The 20,693-nt window shown below is 38.8% G+C and overlaps 1 long non-coding RNA gene across 1 annotated transcript; it reads right to left on the reverse strand.

Moving 5' to 3' along the window:
• Positions 1–3,894: 3,894 nt before the first annotated feature.
• LOC147600165 (uncharacterized) lies at positions 3,895–8,752 on the reverse strand. The gene is made up of 3 exons (XR_015258970.1): positions 8,571–8,752; positions 8,305–8,463; positions 3,895–4,164 (listed from the first exon to the last, which is right to left on the reverse strand). It is a non-coding gene; the product is annotated as an uncharacterized LOC147600165 (long non-coding RNA).
• Between the last annotated feature and the right edge of the window lie 11,941 nt (positions 8,753–20,693).

Genomic DNA, 20,693 nt, shown 5'->3' on the forward strand with positions numbered 1-20,693 from the left:
GATGACAGCAACGGTGACTGCAAGGAGGAGTGAGGATCCACAGCTGTGAGGAGGACCAGGGAGAGAAGCGGGAGGAGAGGTTGGGACAGAGAAAGGAGGATGATGTGATTTAAAAAAAAAAAAAAAAAAAAAAAAAGCATTAATCACAGCTCCAGAAAAGGAATTAGGGTGGGAATCAGCAGCTGGGAGACAGAAAGAAAATGGAAAAGATTATTTTTCATTTGAAATACATTTCTTCAATCATAATTCTGCATGGAAGTGGGAGTTTGCAGCTGGGCACAGAAGAGTGGACCGTGCTTAGAGAAGGAACGCTTTAACCAGAATGAGCCCTGCAGTCAGCTGGGTCTCCATGCAGAGGTCGGGGCAGGTCGGGGACTCTGTGGCCAAAATAAGGTGTCATTGCTCAGGGCTGTCAGCATAAAATGTGCCTGCGTCCCAATTCTCTGCAGCACAAATACAGAAGTACCTTATTTCTGTGTCAGGATACGGAGCAAGAGGCACATTTGAAAGGAAAGTCAAGTGAATTTTGTATTTCTACAGTCTTGTCAGCGTAAAGTTTTTTGTTTTCTTTTTTCTTTCCTCTGACTCTTAAGTGGGGGAGGGAGGAGAAAAAAAAATAGCAAGTTTGTTCACCATGTGAGGGTTCTTTTATTTTTTTTTTTCTTTCCTAGCTTTTATAGCTTGACCAGTAAATCCAGCTTAACAAAAACATTTCCCTTTGTAGGCTGAACATTCAAAGACTTCACTTGTTTAAGTCCAAATGTGAGATGCTACTTTGTTTGAATGCCAGGAATCATACAAAATAATCCAGTTACCAGGGGCATGATATTAATTCTCATGAAGTCTTGAGGAGCAATGGCCGTACACTGTTTAGTGAGACTCCGTGAAATTTCTCATTTTAAGTATCTATCTCTAGCACTGCAGATACAGGACTGGCCATGAGTGTCAATAAGCGCAGGGGAAAGTAGACCTTGGTTTTTTCTCCCCAGTGAAGCCGAGAGTACAAAGTATGTCACGACAATGTTGTCACTTCCTTTACATTTATATTTTCTACATCCAAGCACTGATTTGCCCCTTGCTTAAGCAACATTTTCTTGATAAATTAAAAAGGCAGCAATAGCCATTACTGCAGGCTATATACAGCCTCTAATATCACTTAAGCATATTACAGAATATAATATCTGGTACTTAACGACTAACTTGCATATGAAAGCTCACATAATGTCTCATAAAACCCTTAAAATGGCTTCAGTTTAAGAGTCTCTTTAAAAAAAAAAAAAACACCTTCAGGGAATATTGTAAATGAAGTAGCACGCGAGCCTAAGAAAAAAATTCACACACTTGCAGAAATTTTTAATATAAATTGAACACATTAAAAATTAATTTCGCATGACCATTTCGCATTGCAGTGCCAATGCATAGTTAAGATAAGGCCTTAACTCTTCTTTGTTTAAAGTAACATGGAAACATCTTTTTCTCTCCCTCTGTTATCTGTACATAATTATAATTTTCATTAATCAGAAACTGGAACCCCATCCTCTTATAATGACAGCCCCGGCTGGAGATCAATGAAACCCTACCTATGTTGCTAAGGAAACTTGCTATAAACTTTTAGGAAACTCATTAAAGAAAGGTGTGACCCTACAACTAGGTACGGCTATGCAAAGCGGCATCCGTATATATGTCGTATGCTAGTCACAGAGAAGAATTTAGTTTGTTGGGAAAATAGATGTTCTCTTTTGTGAGGCTTTACTAGTAGAAATTCTGTAGATTCTCCAGTGACATCAATTGTCAGCTTTGGAGACTCAGCTGATATAAATGCTGGCATCGAAGACGCTAAACCAAGAAGCAGTTTGTGCTACAATTTTACTGTTCAGTGGGAAGTATATATAGAAAAGATCCTTACTGGTTTTCCTCTTCTTTTGCAGATTTTTGATTGGAGTCATAGACAGAACTTTATAGCAAGGAATTCCCCTGGCAGGTGTTGCTTGCCATCAGATGTTGATGAATGGCTTTTGCCATATGGAACTTCTCTGACGGACATCACGCCAGCGGCATGGCACGCTGGTGGGAGCACGTGGAGATTTATGCTGTGCACCTCTGGTTACTGGGTCTTTATGACGGAGAAGTGTCCAAATCTCTCTGACGTCAACAGGCAACGACGTCTTCTGTAAATGGACTTTAGTTTAAGCAGCTCAATAGATTTTTCTTCTTTTAATATTCAAAATCAAAGAATCACAGAATGGTTTGGGTTGAAGGGACCGTAATAATCAACCAGTTCCAACCCCCACCCCAGCCATAGGCAGAGATACTTTCCACTAGACCAGGTTGCTCAAAGCCTCATCCAAGCTGGCCTTGACATGTAAATTGTATGAGATTTTATCTCTTTATTATTTACCTGTAGGACTTAAATCAGGTTTCTAACTCCATTTTGAAAGTTTGGTTTTGTTCTATAAACACTTTAATAAATGTATTCTCTTATGTCAATTAAAATCTTAGGGAACCTTACAGTTAACCACTTGCATTAAAGTTACATCAAAAGCAAAAGAATTTGCAATGTGGTGTTCACCACTCCTACAAATTTTTTCTTTGCAAGCTAAAATGCAGTGTTTAGTTCAAATAAACAAATGTAATCTTCATTCCAAAGTGTCTAAGAAATCGCTATATGACTGCTAAAATGTCTTAATGTTCTAAAGTGCTGGACTTTTTGGAAAAAAAAAAAAAAAAATCCCCTCCTGGCTCCATAGTCACATGGAGCTGCACAGTGCTGAAACAGGCAAAGTTAGTGAGAAAGTCAGATAGAGAAAGCAAAATTGCCGCCTTCTACGAATGGAGATAAATGCTACAACGTTTAACAGGGATTTTAATTGACAAAGCCTCAGGAAAAGATTACAGCTTTCCCACCACTATGCAAAGACACAGTAAAACTGCGTTGGGTCTCTTGTACTTCTGTAGATAAAGAGAATGAACAGTGGTTGACTGATGCAACAGCAACTTTAGTTTTCCCGTTATGCTTGATTTTCTTTATTTGAGTACTTTTCCTTGCTTTGTGTTTGCTGATGCTTTTGCTATATTTGGAAAATACCCAGAAACTTCCAAAGGTTCCTTCTGGAAACTCATGGACCTGCACAGAAGATACTGCTGGCTGTACCTCGAGAATAACATGCACAAGAGAACGAACAGGAGCGCTTCCTCCTGCCTCTCCCTATCTCATCTTTAATCTCTTTATGTGGTTTATGCCTGTGGCTTTCTGAGGATGCCTCAACACCTCCAGCTACAGACCATAAAAGAGAACCTTCAAGGTAGACTGATAAGGTTGGTAAGCCATGCTCACCACACATGCGGCAGGCTGCTTAAAATAACTTATGTTTTCTCAGTGAACTCTTACCTTCCAGTTTAAGAACTACTTAAGGAAGAAAAGCATTGCCTTTCTGCTTAAGGTAGTGCAGAGTGGGGATTTCTAGCTAGGTGGTTCAGCGCCTGAGATGCGGGAACAGAGCTGCAGGGTCTTTGAAGACAGATGGAGCTGCTGACCACTTGGAAGACTGTCGTAGAGAACTTTAAACAAGATTTGGGGAGATTAGTCCAAAGTGAGGGAGCGCAAATGGGGAAGGCAGAAGCAAGGAGGAGCAGAGAGGAAGCCACTCATCATCTGCCTGGCGTGGAGGGTGCTGGCGCTCCCCTCCCTCACCAGCACACTGAGCTGCAGAGTTCTGCATCAGGCAACGAGTTGGAGTCAATGCACTCTGTTAGGGCGATGGTACAAATTTGTTTATTTTTGTTCTATGGGAAGAAAAAAGGGTCAAATATTGAAAATATTTCTCAGAAAAAAAAATGTAATGGTCCTATTTTCAAGTGCTGGGTTTGACAATGAGGCATTGTCTTCACACGCTCTGTGTATCACTAGTCAAATTTTCTGCTAGGAAACTCAACTTTTTAGAGTTTTTTTCATCTGCCCAAAGGCTTTACATTCTCCACTAAATCTACTGCTGATCTCTTCAACATAGTAAACATACTCATCTTCTCACAGGGCTGGCTTCAGTTGTGATGTGTATGCATCTGCAGAACAGCCGACACGGTTATATATGATGTTAGAGAGTTCGGCTTGAAGACTGTTGTGGTGTTCTTTATGGGTTAGATTCTTTCTTCCTTTCTGCCACAAAGCTGTAAAAGAATAAAAAGAAATTACCTTTCATTACAAGTCAATTTGTGGGATGTAATGGCACAATTTAGAAAGGAATATTGCAGACAGTAAGACCACTTGGATTAGAAGTCTTGAATCAGTTTGTAGGGCTATATATTTCTATAATACTGTGTTTTGTTGCATGAGGAATTTAATAAGAGATGTAAATCTGCAAATAGCAATGGTGTCACCGTAAAATATAAAAGATTCATGTATTATAAATAGGTATGATAAATAAATTATGTGAATGTATATCTGGATGTGTGTGTGTGTACATGAGCGCATGTTGACTTATCTTTTTGAAATAATTAGTGGCAAGGTCTTCTGTTGCGCATTGCCCTGTGACCTGTGCAAGATCTTTAATGGCATTTAATGCAAAGAGCTAAAGGTAGAGCTTGCTCTGTGCTGAACTGGAGCAGCTCGGACTCATTAAGGTGGGGAACACGGCAAGCCACACACTGAACAAAAAAATAACTCAGTCCAACGAGGCTCAAGGTCTTTCTGGAGGTGCCAACGCAACCCCCCCCCGAGAGCACTGAGCCACAGTGGTATGCAATGGGCATGTCGTAAGGGATCGCATGGGCTCTCTACATCACTGTTCAAAATATTTCTGCAGGTACAGTGAGTTACATCAATCTACTATGTGTGCCATCACAGCTTTCAGCAGCCACAGTGACCTCTCTGCGATGACTTCTTTTCCCAGCTATGACTGACAACACACCTCACGGTATGCCAGCTTCTCCAGAAGCACGTATATTGCTCACTGCTATTAAGTCACATGAGCCATCTGTAGGCACTTACAGCTATAGATTCCTCCTCGGTAACCTGTGTCATCTAAAGATAGTGGCTACACACTCTCTTATTTTTAAGCCGGGTGAGACATTTCTAAATTAAGGCATGAGTAAAACAAAATTGTAGGAGAGATCCAGAACATTAGAGAAAAATCCTGTGTGACTTCAGTTATGTTATTAACTTTTCCACTTTTGCTGCAGAAGTTGTTTGTGTCAATATTTTACTTTAACGGTGCTGAACGGGAGGAAGGAGCAGGGTCCAAGCAGATGGCTGTCAGCAAACTGATGACGGCAGTTGAGAATTAGTGTCCAAATACAGTATTTAAAACTTGCTACAGTACATAGTTTCCTGCATATGCATGCCAAAATAAATCTGGTTTGGAGAACCTTTCAGGATCTTTATTTTATTTTTATTTGGAGCGTGTTCTATTAAGAATATCTAAACAGGCAGCCTACCTTAGCTAAGCAGGAGGGTAGATCCATCAGATAGTAACTACAAAAACTGATGAACCAGAAAGACCTTTCCAACCCCTCTACACTCCAGCTGTTGACGTTCTGAACATAGCTAAGTATCAGGATGAACGATAATTGAGCAACAACTTTAATTAGTACCCATTTTCCCCCTACCCATTCCCTATTCACACACACTGTAAAAATCCCTTCTTCTCATGGCAGCTGTGTTTTCTTTCCCTCTGGATAGTCTTCCCAAAAGAGTTGCTAAGGAATGGGTACCATCATGCAGGGAATATCTGACATCAAACTTCCAGGGTATTGAGCAGAAAAGTTCAGGCACCTGGACCAGATAAGTTTTTAGCAGATGAGAACGGCAGCAGGTAGTGGCGATTTCATTACGCACACATCTTTTGGTCCAAGTGTGACTAATACATTGGTTTAGATACCTGGCTGCAGTGGGGTCAAAGTAAGGTCAGGCTGTCTCTTCTGCAGTGAATTAGAGGCTTACATTCATTATCTTCCAATACCTCATTAAAACGGCTTTAATGTAGCGAACATTTGATGGTAGACAAAAGCTTTAATCTTGTGAATATCAGACACACCTGTGTTACATTTCCTCTTGCGAGCAGTTAGCAGAAACAGGTTAACAAGCTATTTTAACTCCTTAATCTGCTGAATTTGTGTGGAAACCAGACTTTCACCAGTCACCTGAGTTTGAACTCAAAAAAAAAAAAAGAAAAAAAAAAACCCTACATACACCCCTAATTTATCAAGCTCTTTTTTCAAACTCTGACTGCTCTAGACACTTTTAATCATCTGTTTAATTTTGCACCTTTTTTTAAATCCTGATATATTATATGTAGGTTATACTTAAGGCCCAGATTTGCCCTATTTTTCTTCCTCATCTGACCTAGATTCAAATTTACACACTGTGAAATAGCTAATAAATCCCCATTAAGGTTGTAAAAGGTGAAGGTTCAACCAATGTGCAAGTCATCAAGTTCTAATGTAAAACTGAATGAGCCTTGATATTAGCAGCGGTCGCAAAAAGTAAGGCTGAGAGGCTCTACAGGTTTCCAGCATTTTTATGGCAGGCTATGTTTAAATCACCTAATCCGAGACAACACCGTTAAGCCTGTACAATAACAGTGACAACAACAGGCCTTAAGAACAGTAAGAAAAAAAATACTGCCTTCTCCCAAAATGAAATGTCATGGTTTTTTCCCCTCGCACCCAGAAGCCTGCCACCAAGACACGTTTTATGCTCCACATGTTCTGTATATTTTACTGTGAGTAAATGCTGTTCAATAAATATTCCTCAATAAATATTACAACTTCTAAATACAAACATTCCTATAAAGCCCTTGTAAAATACATTTCTTTTCTGTATCTCTCCATGTCAGAGAGTTACTTTGCTATTGAAGGCTTGAAAAAAAGTGGTTTGTCGGTCCAACTTGAGAGTGCTTTTTTTTTTTTTTCCACTAGCCACAGAAAGTATTACAATGATTTACAGAGACATGTCGAAAGTAAATTATGTTGTAAACGCCTGTCCCTTGGGTCGGCAAAGAATCACAGGGAAAAAATGCAAAAAGTTTGAAATTCCCAACAGCAAAGGTTGACAGGAAAATATGGTGTTGTTTTTCTATGAGTAAAAGTAACTTTTATGTTGTGTTTTCCCATGAGAAATTATAAACTTTCAAAGGAATTTTAGTCTCTTGTATGCACACATAAGAGCAATTTATCTGGTACTGCCCCAGTGAAAACACTGTTAAGACTTTAAAGCTGTTAGAACTATGGCTGAACTTCATCTAGGCTGCTACTACTTATTTGTTCTTGCTGCCTCTTCTTGTCAAAACATTTACTCAGACTTCGAAGAGTTGCAAGTTGGCAACGTGTTAATAATATTAGAATGCATTTGTGTCAGCCATGTGGCTGCAATATTTGAGGAAATTCATCACTTATTTAATGAATAATGAATTCACGAGAGTAGCTATGGAGACATGGAACCATATGTAGTAAATTAAATGGGAACTTGTCAACGTACAGCAACAGTGAATGTCACCAAAGTAGTTGTGTCTGTTTTATAGCAGTGGTGATGCACTTACGTTGAGGCTGGAGCCTATGTATGCCTTACTAGGTGTAGTACCGTCACATTTTTTCACACCTAAGTTGTAACAGTGATTTCTAACAGGTGTGGTAATAAAGTGAGATTTACACAAGTGTCTCTTTTGTATTTGCAGCAAAGGTGGAAGAATCTCAAGACATTCAGTTTGTAAATTGCCTAACAACACTTTGAAAAGAAAGGTAGAGAACTGCGGGGCTTTTTTTTTTGGTGGGAAAATCTCACCAAAGAAAGGGGGATGAATGTTACTTGGCTCAGTTCTCAGCTGCCCTAGCATATAATGGAAACTCCAGACATCAAGGACATCTTCCAAGACAATAAAGAGGGAAAATCAGGCCTAAATAATGACAAGGAACATGCAAGAAGGTCATTAACAGGAAATTCTGAAAGGAGGGTGGTGCACAATTTCAGAAAACTAAGTCCATCTTTCTGTTTGTCTTCAGATTCACAAGTAGTCTTTTGGGCACCATATCAGGACTCGCTGATGTAAGAATGACATCCTGGTGGCCTCATTTACAATGTCCAGTGGTTAGAAACACACGTGAAAGGTGGTGGCTGAAGTCCATGGGCCTCCTTACCTGCTTCCTTACAAGCAGGAGAGCCTCAGCTCCCTAACCTGTGCCTTGGGGTATTCTGACACAGCTTCTTGTACTGAAGCTGTATTGTATTCACCGGGATGAATATTTCAAAGGTTTAAAAAAGCCTCAACTTGAAGAAAGAAGAAATGAGCCATAGAGTACCTTCTCAGGAGTTACCTTAGGAAATGGCAGACAAATTCAGGTCAGTGATATCTGTCAGGCAGATAAAGGATTTCAGTATTGGTATTCTTCAGCTTCCATGTCTGATTTTGCAGCACCCAGAGCTTTCAGATAAGCTATGTTCATAGGCTCCACTGGTAAAACGGTGTAAGAAACCTGATGATTAATGAGAGTCTGATTAGGCAAGTGCAGCTATGGAAGTGCACAACATTAGCAAGCAGATGATATTTGATAATGCACATGACTAAAGAATTTTTATCTACCTGAAAAACATCTGTGGTGCAATCCTCGTGGTTAAGAAATTTGAGATCTTCCAGTGAAAGCTTCAGTTGATCAGGGGACTTCATGTTCTGTGGTTAGATGCTGTGTTTAAGTGGAGATAAACTCATTGTTGATCTAGACAAAGGTCTTTTGTGTGTAGAAATAGGAATAGCTTCACTGCAGCCAATAAGAATAAATAACATCATGACACGATATTCAACCAAAGCACAGTACTCCTGAGAGTCAAAAGGCAGAAGAAGAGATAATCATCAGGAAAAAGAGCAGAGCTCATGAAGATTGTAGGCATCTTTATTTTAACTGCATTAGAAGATCACATCCAGAAAAAAGTCTGGCTTCTTATAATGGTTTCTGTTTCAGATACCTCCAGAGGTTTCAGAAATTTTAAGTGCTCCAAAACGACTATAGTCATACAGCCTTTCAAGTCAGCGACAGTTCCAGTCCCGTCACATTTCAGGCATCACTCACCTTTCCAGGAAGTTTTTCTTGAAGAACTCACTTTTATCACCGAATCTAATGACAGACTCCTATCATGATTATAGTATGTACCCACCGCCTCTCTACACCGAGTAACTCAGTGCCCATCTTCATGATGACCTAAATCAGTCAGCTGACCAATTTTGAAAACTTAGCTCCTGGGATCTTCCTAGGATTCATTACAATGTAATTTCTGAGATCTACGTCACACCTACAAAACTTTCCCCATATTTTCTCAGCTGTTGAGTTGCGTTATATCTCGTCATGTCACGTCATGTTGAATAGCATTATAGCCTTCAGAAATGATGGGATAGAGCACGACTTAATGTGTTTTGAATGATGTGACACAATGTGACATATGTCATAAAATCATTGTCACCCATCAAAAAAAGTGACAGATCAAATTCAAACAAAGCTTACTATATACTTTTAGTGGCTACCCAATCAACTAAAAACAAATATTCCAAATTGTGAGCCAAACGCGTGGGAGTGTGACTCATTTTTGGTCTGTCCTTACATGTCTAACTTGGTGTTTTACATTTCTTCCACATTTCTTCACACTGCATTATCCATTTAGTGGGGAGGAAACTTGTACAGTTCATTTATATTATTCAGCCTGCACATTTGTCAGTCCATTACTTCTAAATATGTTCTTCTAGTCCTTTTCATGAATCCTCCCCATTTACCTTCTCTTTCTGGACGTATTTGAGTTATTATCATGTTATGAAACTAACAACGTACAGAAAAGGTTGAATTCGTCATCTTGAAATGTTGTACAACAAACCAAACTACCAAGAACAAGGAAATAATTTTCTCTAATTCTATGTCTGAAGAACACACTATCTATTCAAAAATATCGTAGTTTACATATTTGCTCATTAAACATTTCTAATAAGGAAAGTAAGATAGGATGGAGAAATTAAAAAAAAATACTTCTGCCTTGTGAAATAGTTGCTGCATCTTCCAACTAAACCAATATTAGTGTGGGAATAAGCCCACACTGTCTGGAGTGGGGACAACTGGCAATGTTCAGTAAGTGGTACCAAAGTATTACCGTTGCGTTATTTATAAAGCCAAAGACTGAAGCTGTTTCCAAAGGGAATGCCATTCAGTGAAGAGATGTGAAAGATGATGTGGGTGCAATCCGTCATTGTGATCACATAAGGGAACCCTGAAATGTCATAAAATCCCACTCTGATCTGTTGTCACTACTGTTGGTTGTATGGAAAATTAACACATTTAATTAACCGCCTGACCAAAGCAGCTGTTACCTTATATAAAACCTTGAACACTGATGCCCGGCATGTCCCACTAGGTGTTCGAATGTGCCAGTGGCATAAGACTGATTATAGTTTTACACCAAATGGCACAGCATGACTTCTCTTGCAACACGCTCAAGTCAAGATCTTCCTTAAATTCTTCATGGGGCATAATGATACTCCAGCCCAAATTGCTTAATAATGTTGCTATTCAGGACAGCCAACAAGATACACCACACACAGCAGAATATGTCCTGGCCAAACCAACTCCTTTTGTCCCTGACATCTGAAAGTGCTCCTACTGCCTAAACCGTGGATATGTTTGGCATGTGATTTCCATCAGAATACTACAAGTACTATTTTATTTATATTCCATTTCTATCATTTATGGCAGATGGTTACTTGCCTTAAATTTTTAAAAGATATCTCGGCTGCAGAATTTCAGATTAAAAGTAAACTATCTAAGTCAGAGGCAACTTTAAGTTCAGTTATTTTTACCTAAGTTGGTTGGGGTTTTTGTAGTGCTCATCCTGTGCACGTAACTTTGCATGCATGCAAGAATCCATTTATTCATTCAATTATTGAGTTCATTCAATTATATAATTTTCTAGTGCTTGGAAATACTTTTCTTCTATACATCTGTGTGTACACAGATTCCTATATTCACACATATAAAAGGTAAACCTTTTCTAAGTCTGTACATTATTGAGGAGCACATCCTGTACATAGCCAAACATTTTCTAAATGCAGTTGTCAAGTTATAAATCAAGATTTGGAATACAGAAACATCTATACATGGAAAATTTGCTCTCTTGATATTTTTCCTACTGATTATCTTTCCATGCCTCTTTCTATGCTGTGATAGCCACAATGTGTTGCATCTAGAGAGCGTACACTGAAGGTTAGTTTCTCAGCCAGTACAAACTGGCACAGCCCGATTGGTTTCAGCAGAAATATTCAGGCTTAATGTGTGGCCATTAAACAATATCTAACTTGCATACAGTATTTTCTTCTATAGGTTTCAAATCATTGCTAGAGAAATAGACCCCAATCCTGCAAACACTTATGTGTGTGTAACTACACATATGGGAATAATCCCATTAAATCAATGGGATTACTCGTGTGCATAAAGTTAAGCATGTGTGTAAGTGCTTGCTGGAGCTGGGCCTGAGGGAGAAGACAGGATTTTTGAACCACTTGTACAGTGGGTGTGAACGTTCATATTCCAGTTTTGCGGCTTCAAATGCTTCTTTCTAAGACAAATTTTATTTCTGAAGGAAGAATTTGCCCTCTTTTCCATCAAGTCAGAACATTTTAAGAATCTATAAACAGTCTATCGTCATAGCACAAGAACCACTTATAAGGAGGTCCCCATAAAGCTGAGCAAACAAGTTGCAGCATATAAATTACGTGACAATTTTGGTGCCTTCTTTGCCTGCAAAGTCTTCTCACGTATCCTTTCATATTTGCAAATTTATGTAAACAAATTCGAATCTACAAGTTGTAAGCTGTATGCAGTTGTTATTCATGTGTTTCTTCTTGATAATCTCAGGTGGAAGGGTTCCTGGGCTAGATATTTGAAAATGTAAAGAAACAAATAGAAATAGCAATTATAAACTCAGGGGAAAAAAAAAATCATTTATAAAGAAAAAAAACACTTCAGCTAAGGCAGGGTGTGTAAAACTTCATGTGTTGGTAGGATATAGCTAAGTCAAAAACTATTTTGGGAAAAGAGAAAAAAAATATAGACAATACGGTGCTCTGCCTGGAAAGTCCTATTATCTGTCCAGGGAAAAGCTAAGGGCTCCATCAACTTAGTATCAAACATGGACAGATCTTGTACAAAGCTCCTCTTTCCTGTGATGGATCCAGTTTAATTCCTTGCACGCTAGGCTAGGAGAGGTCTAGAAATGGGAAAGAAAAATCTACAGGCATCAAGTGTTTTACAGCAAAAAAAAAAAAAAAAAAAAAACTGGGGGGAGAAAAAGAGAAAAAAAAAAAAAAGAATATTTGCGACTATTTTTCTAACCCGCAGAGTATCAAGGAAATCCCAGATGACTATTTCCACTGAACTTGGCTTTACCTAATCCTGGATACATATTCTCAACCAGTATTCAAACTCTTCAGCTCTCAGAGTTGTTCAGAGGTAGATTTTCACAAACAAGGTAAGCTCTGCAAATCACATTCCCAGTTCCATAACTGGATAGCATTTATCCCCCAAAGATCAAGAATTGGCAACCAAAACTGGAGAAACTCAACTTATCCTTCGACCATTTTGATATCTATTAACTGATATCACGCTTTCTCAGATCCTCATGCTCCAAAGTGGACTCTTGCCATAGTCAGGTTTTAAAATAAATGCAAAAATATTAATATATGAAATGTTACTACAAAATACCAAATATAAGCATGTGTGTGTATGCATTTAGATATATCTGTTTACATACGACCTCTGAACCCTGGTACTTCACGTTTCTGTCAAAGCTGTTGAGAGTAACAGAGAAAAGTATGCGACAGTAAAAAGCATAAGAACTATAACAAGCTTGACCCCTATACATTACAGAAATAAAGCTGGAAAATTGTGTGTGGTCTTCCTCTGACGCCATACTCAAGATTTTTATTGCAAACACCTTTCTCCAAACATGCATTTAACATGCATCCATCTGTCAAGCGACGTTTTCCACAGCGGTGTTAATGTGCATGTGCCCTCTTCCACTTTGGTAGTTCACACCTTTAACTAGGGCTGGAGCCAGAGTGCAATAAACAGGCTTCCACAGTTTTAAGTATAAAAGGCTCAAAATGTGAGAGACGCTTCATCAAAAAAAAAAAAAAAAAAAAAAAAAAAAAAAAGACCAAGACAGAGCAGTATGTAGGTTTGAAAGGCACAGGGAGTGGTGAGCTTAAAAACCTTTCTTGGAATTACCTCTCCTGAAAAGTTAGAATGATGAATAATAGCTCAAAAGAGAGGACAGAAAGTAATATATGATGAGAAGGACACATTCACAGGCTGTAAAAAGAAGAAGCACTTGCCTAGCTCCCAACCAGGTGCTGTGTCTTAGCTTGTTTAAAAACACTTCTGGCTGTGTTTAATTAGTTATGACAAAAGGTCCTCAAAGAATGTATCAGTTCAAGCTTTAAGTTTTCCTACCATATTTCACCTTAGTTCAGAAAAAAAAAAGTATCAGTGAGATATGAAAACTTGGGAAAATATAGTATGAAAGTTACTGCCTTAATGAAATATTAAAAATGCATCAGGAATACTGCTCTGGCATTAAAAATAAACAATAACATTTCTTCCTAGTTACGGTTCACTTCAATTCTTTAAAAATTAATTATTACCTCTTTAAATATTTGATTAAATTAGATTTGGGTGGGTTATCACTATCCACAAAATACACATTGTTGTGTATAAATTTGCTTTCTTCAGTTTCTGACATGTACAGGCATGTTATACGGTTGTTTGATTATTAGAAAACTAAATCCAATGACTCTGTTTTGGCAGTTTGAAAAATATATACTACTGAATCCTGTCGCTTTGAATGAAAATGCAGCATTATGTTAGAAATCTCTAATAAAAGAAGAACAGTAAAGCAGCAAAATTACATTATATGATACTGGGGACTTTCACATTGTATCTTATCATGTTGCTATATCTCACACTCCAGAAAGGCCACATTATTTTTAATAATGGTTAATTAGGATATGGGGATAATAGCTTAGAAATCATAAGAAATACCTAGGCATAGAAAGTCTATTCTACTTTCAACGCATGAGGATTTAGGAGAATAGCTACTTAGATAGCAAGGGGAGAATAAACCCTGTAGCATGTCCTAAGAGAGGTAAGACAATTATTTCTCAAGTGTTATGATAAAAGTAAATTAGTATGTCCAACCAGATAAATAGGAAACCTTACTGGGTGAGTGCAGTGGCTGATATAGTTATAAAATATTAGTTTAACTGAAACACGTATATTATAAAGGTATTCAATAATAATAATTTTTAAAGTTCTTTTTGTCCTCCCTTTCTGCCCATATTTACGCAGAGAATTCGGGCTGCTGTGATGCCAATGTGGCAATCCATTTTCCCATATGGCTAAACAACTGAATGAAAAGTTTTCTCAATCATTTTCCTTCTCCCTTACTGGAGCAGAGTGGTTTATGGTTAAGCCAAGTCCTCTACCAGTGTTACTAACAGGAAAACACAGAGGGGAAGGATTTGTTTTGTCACTGGGGATGAGGACACATACTAGCTATGAAGAAAGTCAAGAGTTATAGTTCAACCTACGTAGACCAACGAGGAGTCAGCACGAGTTTTGGTCATTAGAGACCAGAATCAGATTTAAAGCTGTGATATAAGAGACAAAACAAGAATCTATACTGCATTTTCTAAACCACAGTCACCTGAATTTTATTCATTAAGTTATTTGATTACTAATAGGCCTTCATCGAGAAAAAAGTAGACATAGGCCTCACGGCTGAAACAGTTGAAAAGATACACATGTATTTTCTGAAAAATCAGCTGACGTAGCACTTCGCCTGAAAAGAAATATTCTGATGTTTGCAGTGGGCTTTCCATGTCATGCTTTGTCCAGAGGGAAATGATTGAGTTTGAACCCAATGGGAAACCAGAATATTTGGATTTTTGGGGATGTCGCTCTCTTCTTTCAACTACATCAAAAATATCCTACTTAATGCTCATAAAGGCAACATTTGGGGGAAGAAAAAAAAAAAAAATCAACCTTCCCTTTAGGTTAGTATCACAATATCACAATGCCAACATCTGGCTCCTGAGCATGTACGATGGCTGCTTTGAAAGGATAATTGACTTTGTGGCGAAGTGGTCTGTTCATTGTTCAGATATTGTAGATGATGCTTCCCCTCGCCTTGCTCCACAGCACGCTTCCACCACGTGCCGCAGGGAATGCTTTTGTATGGGCTTAGACAGAAGACTTGCTGTGCAAATTGATCATTCATCAAGACCATATAAAACTATAAAGACTATATACAAAATTGTGACAAACTATATTAAAAATTTGTACAGAATTGCATTAATTACAAAATTTGTTGTAGTTCAAAGAGTTTTTTCCTTACAGATTTAAAATTGAAATTTTTTATGGAAAATATTATTTTGTCTTTAATTATAGAGCTCAGGTTTTTGCTAATTATATACCTCAAAATACTGTATAGAGCATTAAAAATAAAGAAATAAAAATTAGTTTTACATCAGAATAAGAAGTATTGTTCTGCATCCATCATCAGGATCCTGTACTTTTCCTCACTGGCTACACAGAGAGTTCAGGCTTCAGATTTCAAAAAGATTTCTTTTTAAGATTTCTGTTTAACTGTTACAGTGAGTAGGATTTCCCAACTCATTACGCATCCTTTTGTTCATTAAAATGCCCAAGTAAACCTCACCACTTCTCCTTTGAAGGAAAGTGCCCATCAGGATGTGTATGTTTCATCACCTAGACCTGAGAGCAGGACTCAGCTCCCTGCACTGCATTGTACAGCTTTACCTTGTACTTATTTTTCAGCCTGAGACGCCTAACTTTACAGAACGATTGAGCTTTTGGCATGAATTGCACCCATCCAGCGAAGTAGCACAGGCTTCTCAAACTAAAATAGAACTAGAGTGGACTGAAGAGGCTGAACAAGGCATTCATCCACTCTTCGCTCTGAAGTAGAGGCACCCAAATAATAACAGCGAAATCCGGAGAAATATCAACTATCTTGTGGAGAATAAGAAGGAAAGTGTCTGGAAAACCAGCCTACAGATTGAACTCCCTTCCTGCTTCAGAGCCATCCTCGGGTCCTTCAGCTCAACAGCTATAGACACTGCTGAAGCACTCAGAGCAGTAGGGCAGGAAGCTGGGCACAGGCAATAGTGCAGGAATAATGTTTTCATGATTATACATGTAATAATCTGAGCTTGATTTGCATATTTTGATTTTGCTATTCAGTAAAGTTGAGTCCCTGAGACACTTTGTAAGGTCAGTTGGGGGGCACTGGGAAGTGGCTCATGAGAGGCAATGGGAAGAGCTGGCTCATGCCCAAGAAAAGTGGAAATAAAGTGTTCCTGTTTGGGGGGGTGGGGGGGGGGGGAAGAGAAAAAAAAAAAAAGGAAAGGAAAGAAAAAAAAAAAAAGCAGCTTTGGATGGGAAAATTGTTTCTACAGCCAAGAAGAATTATTTAAGTTGGCTAATGTAACACGGCCAGTTGATCCTTTGCCTTTCATATTCCTACTTGCCTACCTCCCTCCTCCTTGGGACTGTCTGAAGAAAGGGAAGGAGCAGACAGATGTTCCTGGCCCGTGCTGGTGGGAGATCAGGGGCACATCTGAGCTTCTTGTCTCTCTTCAGAGGCACCCAGCTGGGAATCGCGACTCACAGCTGGGTCGTGAGCATCTTGCCATCAACCTGGGGAGATGATGAAATCTCAAAACTTTTTCAACTGCAAAAGAAAGGAAAAAAAAATTAAAAAGAGAGAAATAATTTACATGAAGAGAAGGAAAATTTGTTCATTCTCTCTGCCACTTCGTTTGCTTTTCATTGTCTTTTGATAGACAGGCTGATTAAAAAGGGAAAGAGATGGTTACCTTGTCCCCTTAGCTCCTATAGTTCCCACTGGCAGGCCAGCTTCCAGCCATTCCTCACCCATGCTCACCTGAAGATAACTGAAAAAAGAAGAAAAAGAAAAAAAAAAGAAAGAAAGAAAGAAAATTCACTCAGCTGATGTTCAGCAGAGCCTAGCTCTTTTACATTCAACGATTCAGCAAGTTTCATACAAGGCTAAGATCTCATCCTGGAAACATGATGCCTAAAGCTTATGCAGGGGTGACCAAGCAGGACCATATAGGAGTTCGATGTCACAATGGCCCAGAGTCACTGGAGGTTTAGGTTAAGGATGCAGCAGGTGCTATCGTGGCATCAGATCCCATTGGCCTGCTAGGTCCTGCTGCCAGAAGAACTCTTGGATCCATTTTCCAATGATGAAGTAAAACTACATAAGTTTAGATGTTGTTAATTCATCCAAACCATACATCTAGTGCAAGATAATGCCTAGCAGTAGGCACTGGCGTTATTCAACCTATTACGGATTTGTCCTTACAGTGAAACCGAAAGCTCAGAGCATCCTCCTCCACAAGCACCAGTATTAAAGGAAAGGAAATTTGTTGTTTAGTTACGGTGATATTAAAGCTAAAGGTCACTCATGAAGAGATGGCTTTCCAATTTGTAAGGGAAAATACAAGGCATAATGTCCACTGCATCAGAAGAAACTGGGAACCAGAAGAAAACATAACTAGCTACAAAACACCAAGGGATTACAAGCCAATAAACTCAAAGCTTTTCTTCAGCAGCAAGGCCTGCACAGATTAACTATATCAAGTGCAAACTGGACCTGCCACGGTATAAGGAAAAAGGTATTGAAAGCAAAGTTAGTACCATTGTAGGTTAGGTCTTTCCTCTTGCTGCTCCTTCTGTTCTTCCCACAGACTCCTCCTCTGCCTTCATGCAACCAAAGCTCATCTCAGTTCCTTCTGTCCCACCTTAGTTAAGCACATAAACCCAAAACACACCTGCAACCTCAAGTCCCCAAAGCCGATGAGGAGAGCTCGACTTTCTTTCCTTGAATGATTAAGATATTTTATCTTCTTTATCTATTTATTTCTATACATTTGAATATGGGACCTCTTCTTGGGATATCACTCAGTGCTGTAATGAATTACCTGGTTTGCTTTATGTGGAATATTTCTTTTAACGGGTAAGAATAAGAAAGAATTGGAAGTAAGCTCAAAGATCTAACTCTGCGTCTTCTGGAAGTGATCTAACTGTTGGATCAATGTGTCCCTGGCACATTTGTAGAACAAATTCATATGTCGGCTTCCACAAAGCACTGGTAGTGTCTAAGCTTGCCAGCTCTTCCGTTCTACTGCAAATGAAACAAAATTCGAACTTTAAATCCAGCCTCTGCAGCCTGTTCCAAGACTGAAATTTAAGCATGCAGATCAGAGGCCACCTCTCCAATGTTGATTCTGGTTGATCAAAAGCTTAAACGGACTTCTTTCTCAGATGTGGATTGGATAATGTTGAAACCTTGCAAAATAAAATATATTCTTTTGAAAAAATCTTTTCAATGTGCCAGAGATGGCACATTTGAGAAGTATTGATCTCCTATGGTTTCCATAATTTAAAACACCTTCTGGATCAGGTAATCTCAACAGACTGGCACACCCACCTGGGCCAAAATTTCATGCTTTATGTGTACATACTGCATAAGGTGACACAGCAAAAATGTTCACAACAGATTTTCTCAGCTGGCCCTGCATTAATTGCTGCTGTGCCTATAGAAACTTCACTAGAAACAGTCTTGACACTAGTTTTCTTTTAATCATGCTCTTAATTTGCATCCTGTACAAGGTTCAGCTTTTGATCAAACCTTAGAGGGTTGATATATGATATTTTACAGGCTATGATAAATAATATTCTAAAAACTCAAATAAACAAGATTTCTGAGTGTTTTTTTCCTGAGAAGTTTTACTAAATTTATGACAATTTAAATACACCTCTCAATAGCCAGACTATGAAGATAAAGAATATAACAGGACCAGACAAAAGACCACTGGCATTCTGAAAGAAAACAAAGCCTGACATTTGCCCCTTTTTTTTTTAGATGGACAAAAATACATAAATAAATTACTATTATTTAAGCTTGATATTGACTCATTCTGCTTTTTCATATACCTACAACAAAAATAAGACAGATTTTAATGCATCAAAACCAGGTGACAACATATTTGAATTCTGTATAAAATAATGAGCTGTATTTTCATTTGAGATGTGTCAAAATAAAATACCGCTGGGAGAAAGTGTGTCTTACTGAATCCTTTATAATAGGCAACATAACCAGCAATGTGTGAAACCAGAGAAATTCAAAAACCGCATACTAAGAATCACCTTTAAAAGGTGGTGAGAGTGGGTTATCTTTTAATTCTTTCTGGCTTTTCCTATTAGGATAGGTCAGGGAGAGGAGACACCTCAAAAAGACTTTGGGGTCCACTAGGGAAAGAGTTGCTCTACAGCAAATATTGGTATTTTGGGTAACGTAATGCCCATCAGAGTGTACAAACCCAGAGCGGAGCTGCCTGGGGTTTGGGCTGAGCACAGGCAGGCGGATTTTGAAACTCAGTCTGATATGACCAACTGTGTTTTGGGGTTTTTTTTACTTATTACAAACTCTACTGAGTTTGCACAGGGAAAAAAAAAATATATATATATGTACATATATATATATATTTCTTGCTCATGAATGTGTAAACTAATAATGAATGAAGCAAAACCATGGCTCACTTCTCTTCCCACAGCAGAGGCATGACCACCGAATTCACCACAGAAATGGAAGAAATAAAAAAAAACAAAACAAAACAAAAGCAAATGTGGTGAGTTTTCATAGTTAATAGAATGAAGCAGAGGTGGATGGAAAAGTGAACCTTGGAAAAGATCTGCATCTCTACCACTTCCCTGCAGGAGGGATGTTGGTCCATCCCTTGGGAAAGCATCAGTAAAACTTCCTTCTCCTCTTGAACCGAGTCTGTATTTACAGCAAAGCTCTCAGACAAATTTTTGGATTTTTCTACGAGTATTCACACATCTGTAGCAGGCGCTATCTTCACTTGCATCCCACCTGTACTGTAGTAATAGCTGTACCTGCACAATATCTGAGTATTTACAGTGTGCTCATCCCTGCAATAGCTTTCAGATGAATTCACAGTAAGTCAACATTCATCCAGGCACAAAACAAGTTCATTCAGTGGGAGAGAGTTTTATTTTATGCATTTTGGCTGTCTCATGCAAGCCGTATTTTAAAGGCTACCTGTGTATTCTATCTCTGAGTCCTCACCTCCCACTTTAAACAGTTCCTTAAGTTTAAGAACAGCAATAATGAAACTGACATCAGCCAAGAAGTGAGAGGACAAATAATTTTGGCGTGCAGCACCCCATCCTTTCCCATCTTGACTCTTCTTTCATCCCTTTTCCAGACATCCAGCTGTGCCTGTGCCTCACAGTAGGATTCGGAGCAGACATCCCACCACCACTGTGCCCCACGTGCTGCCCTACCACCTTTCAACAATTCCTCATGCACCGTGCTTCGTCAGTGGCTCAGCTCAACAACGTAACTCACTAGAGACATTCTTGTACCCTCCTGCACTTCCCCACGTAACACGGTCCCTCTCCAAACTCAGATGGGTGACAGATGCTTTTTCTCCCCCACCTCATTTTGTCAGCAGGATAAAAATAAGTGATTTAAATGAATCTCTCTTTAGTACTCAACCAGCTAGCCCTGCCTAATATTTGTAGTCTAAATAATCACCATA

This window comes from Chlamydotis macqueenii, chromosome 6 (genome assembly GCF_036417535.1).
Source record: "Chlamydotis macqueenii isolate bChlMac1 chromosome 6, bChlMac1.mat, whole genome shotgun sequence".
Taxonomy (NCBI): Eukaryota; Metazoa; Chordata; class Aves; order Otidiformes; family Otididae; genus Chlamydotis; species Chlamydotis macqueenii.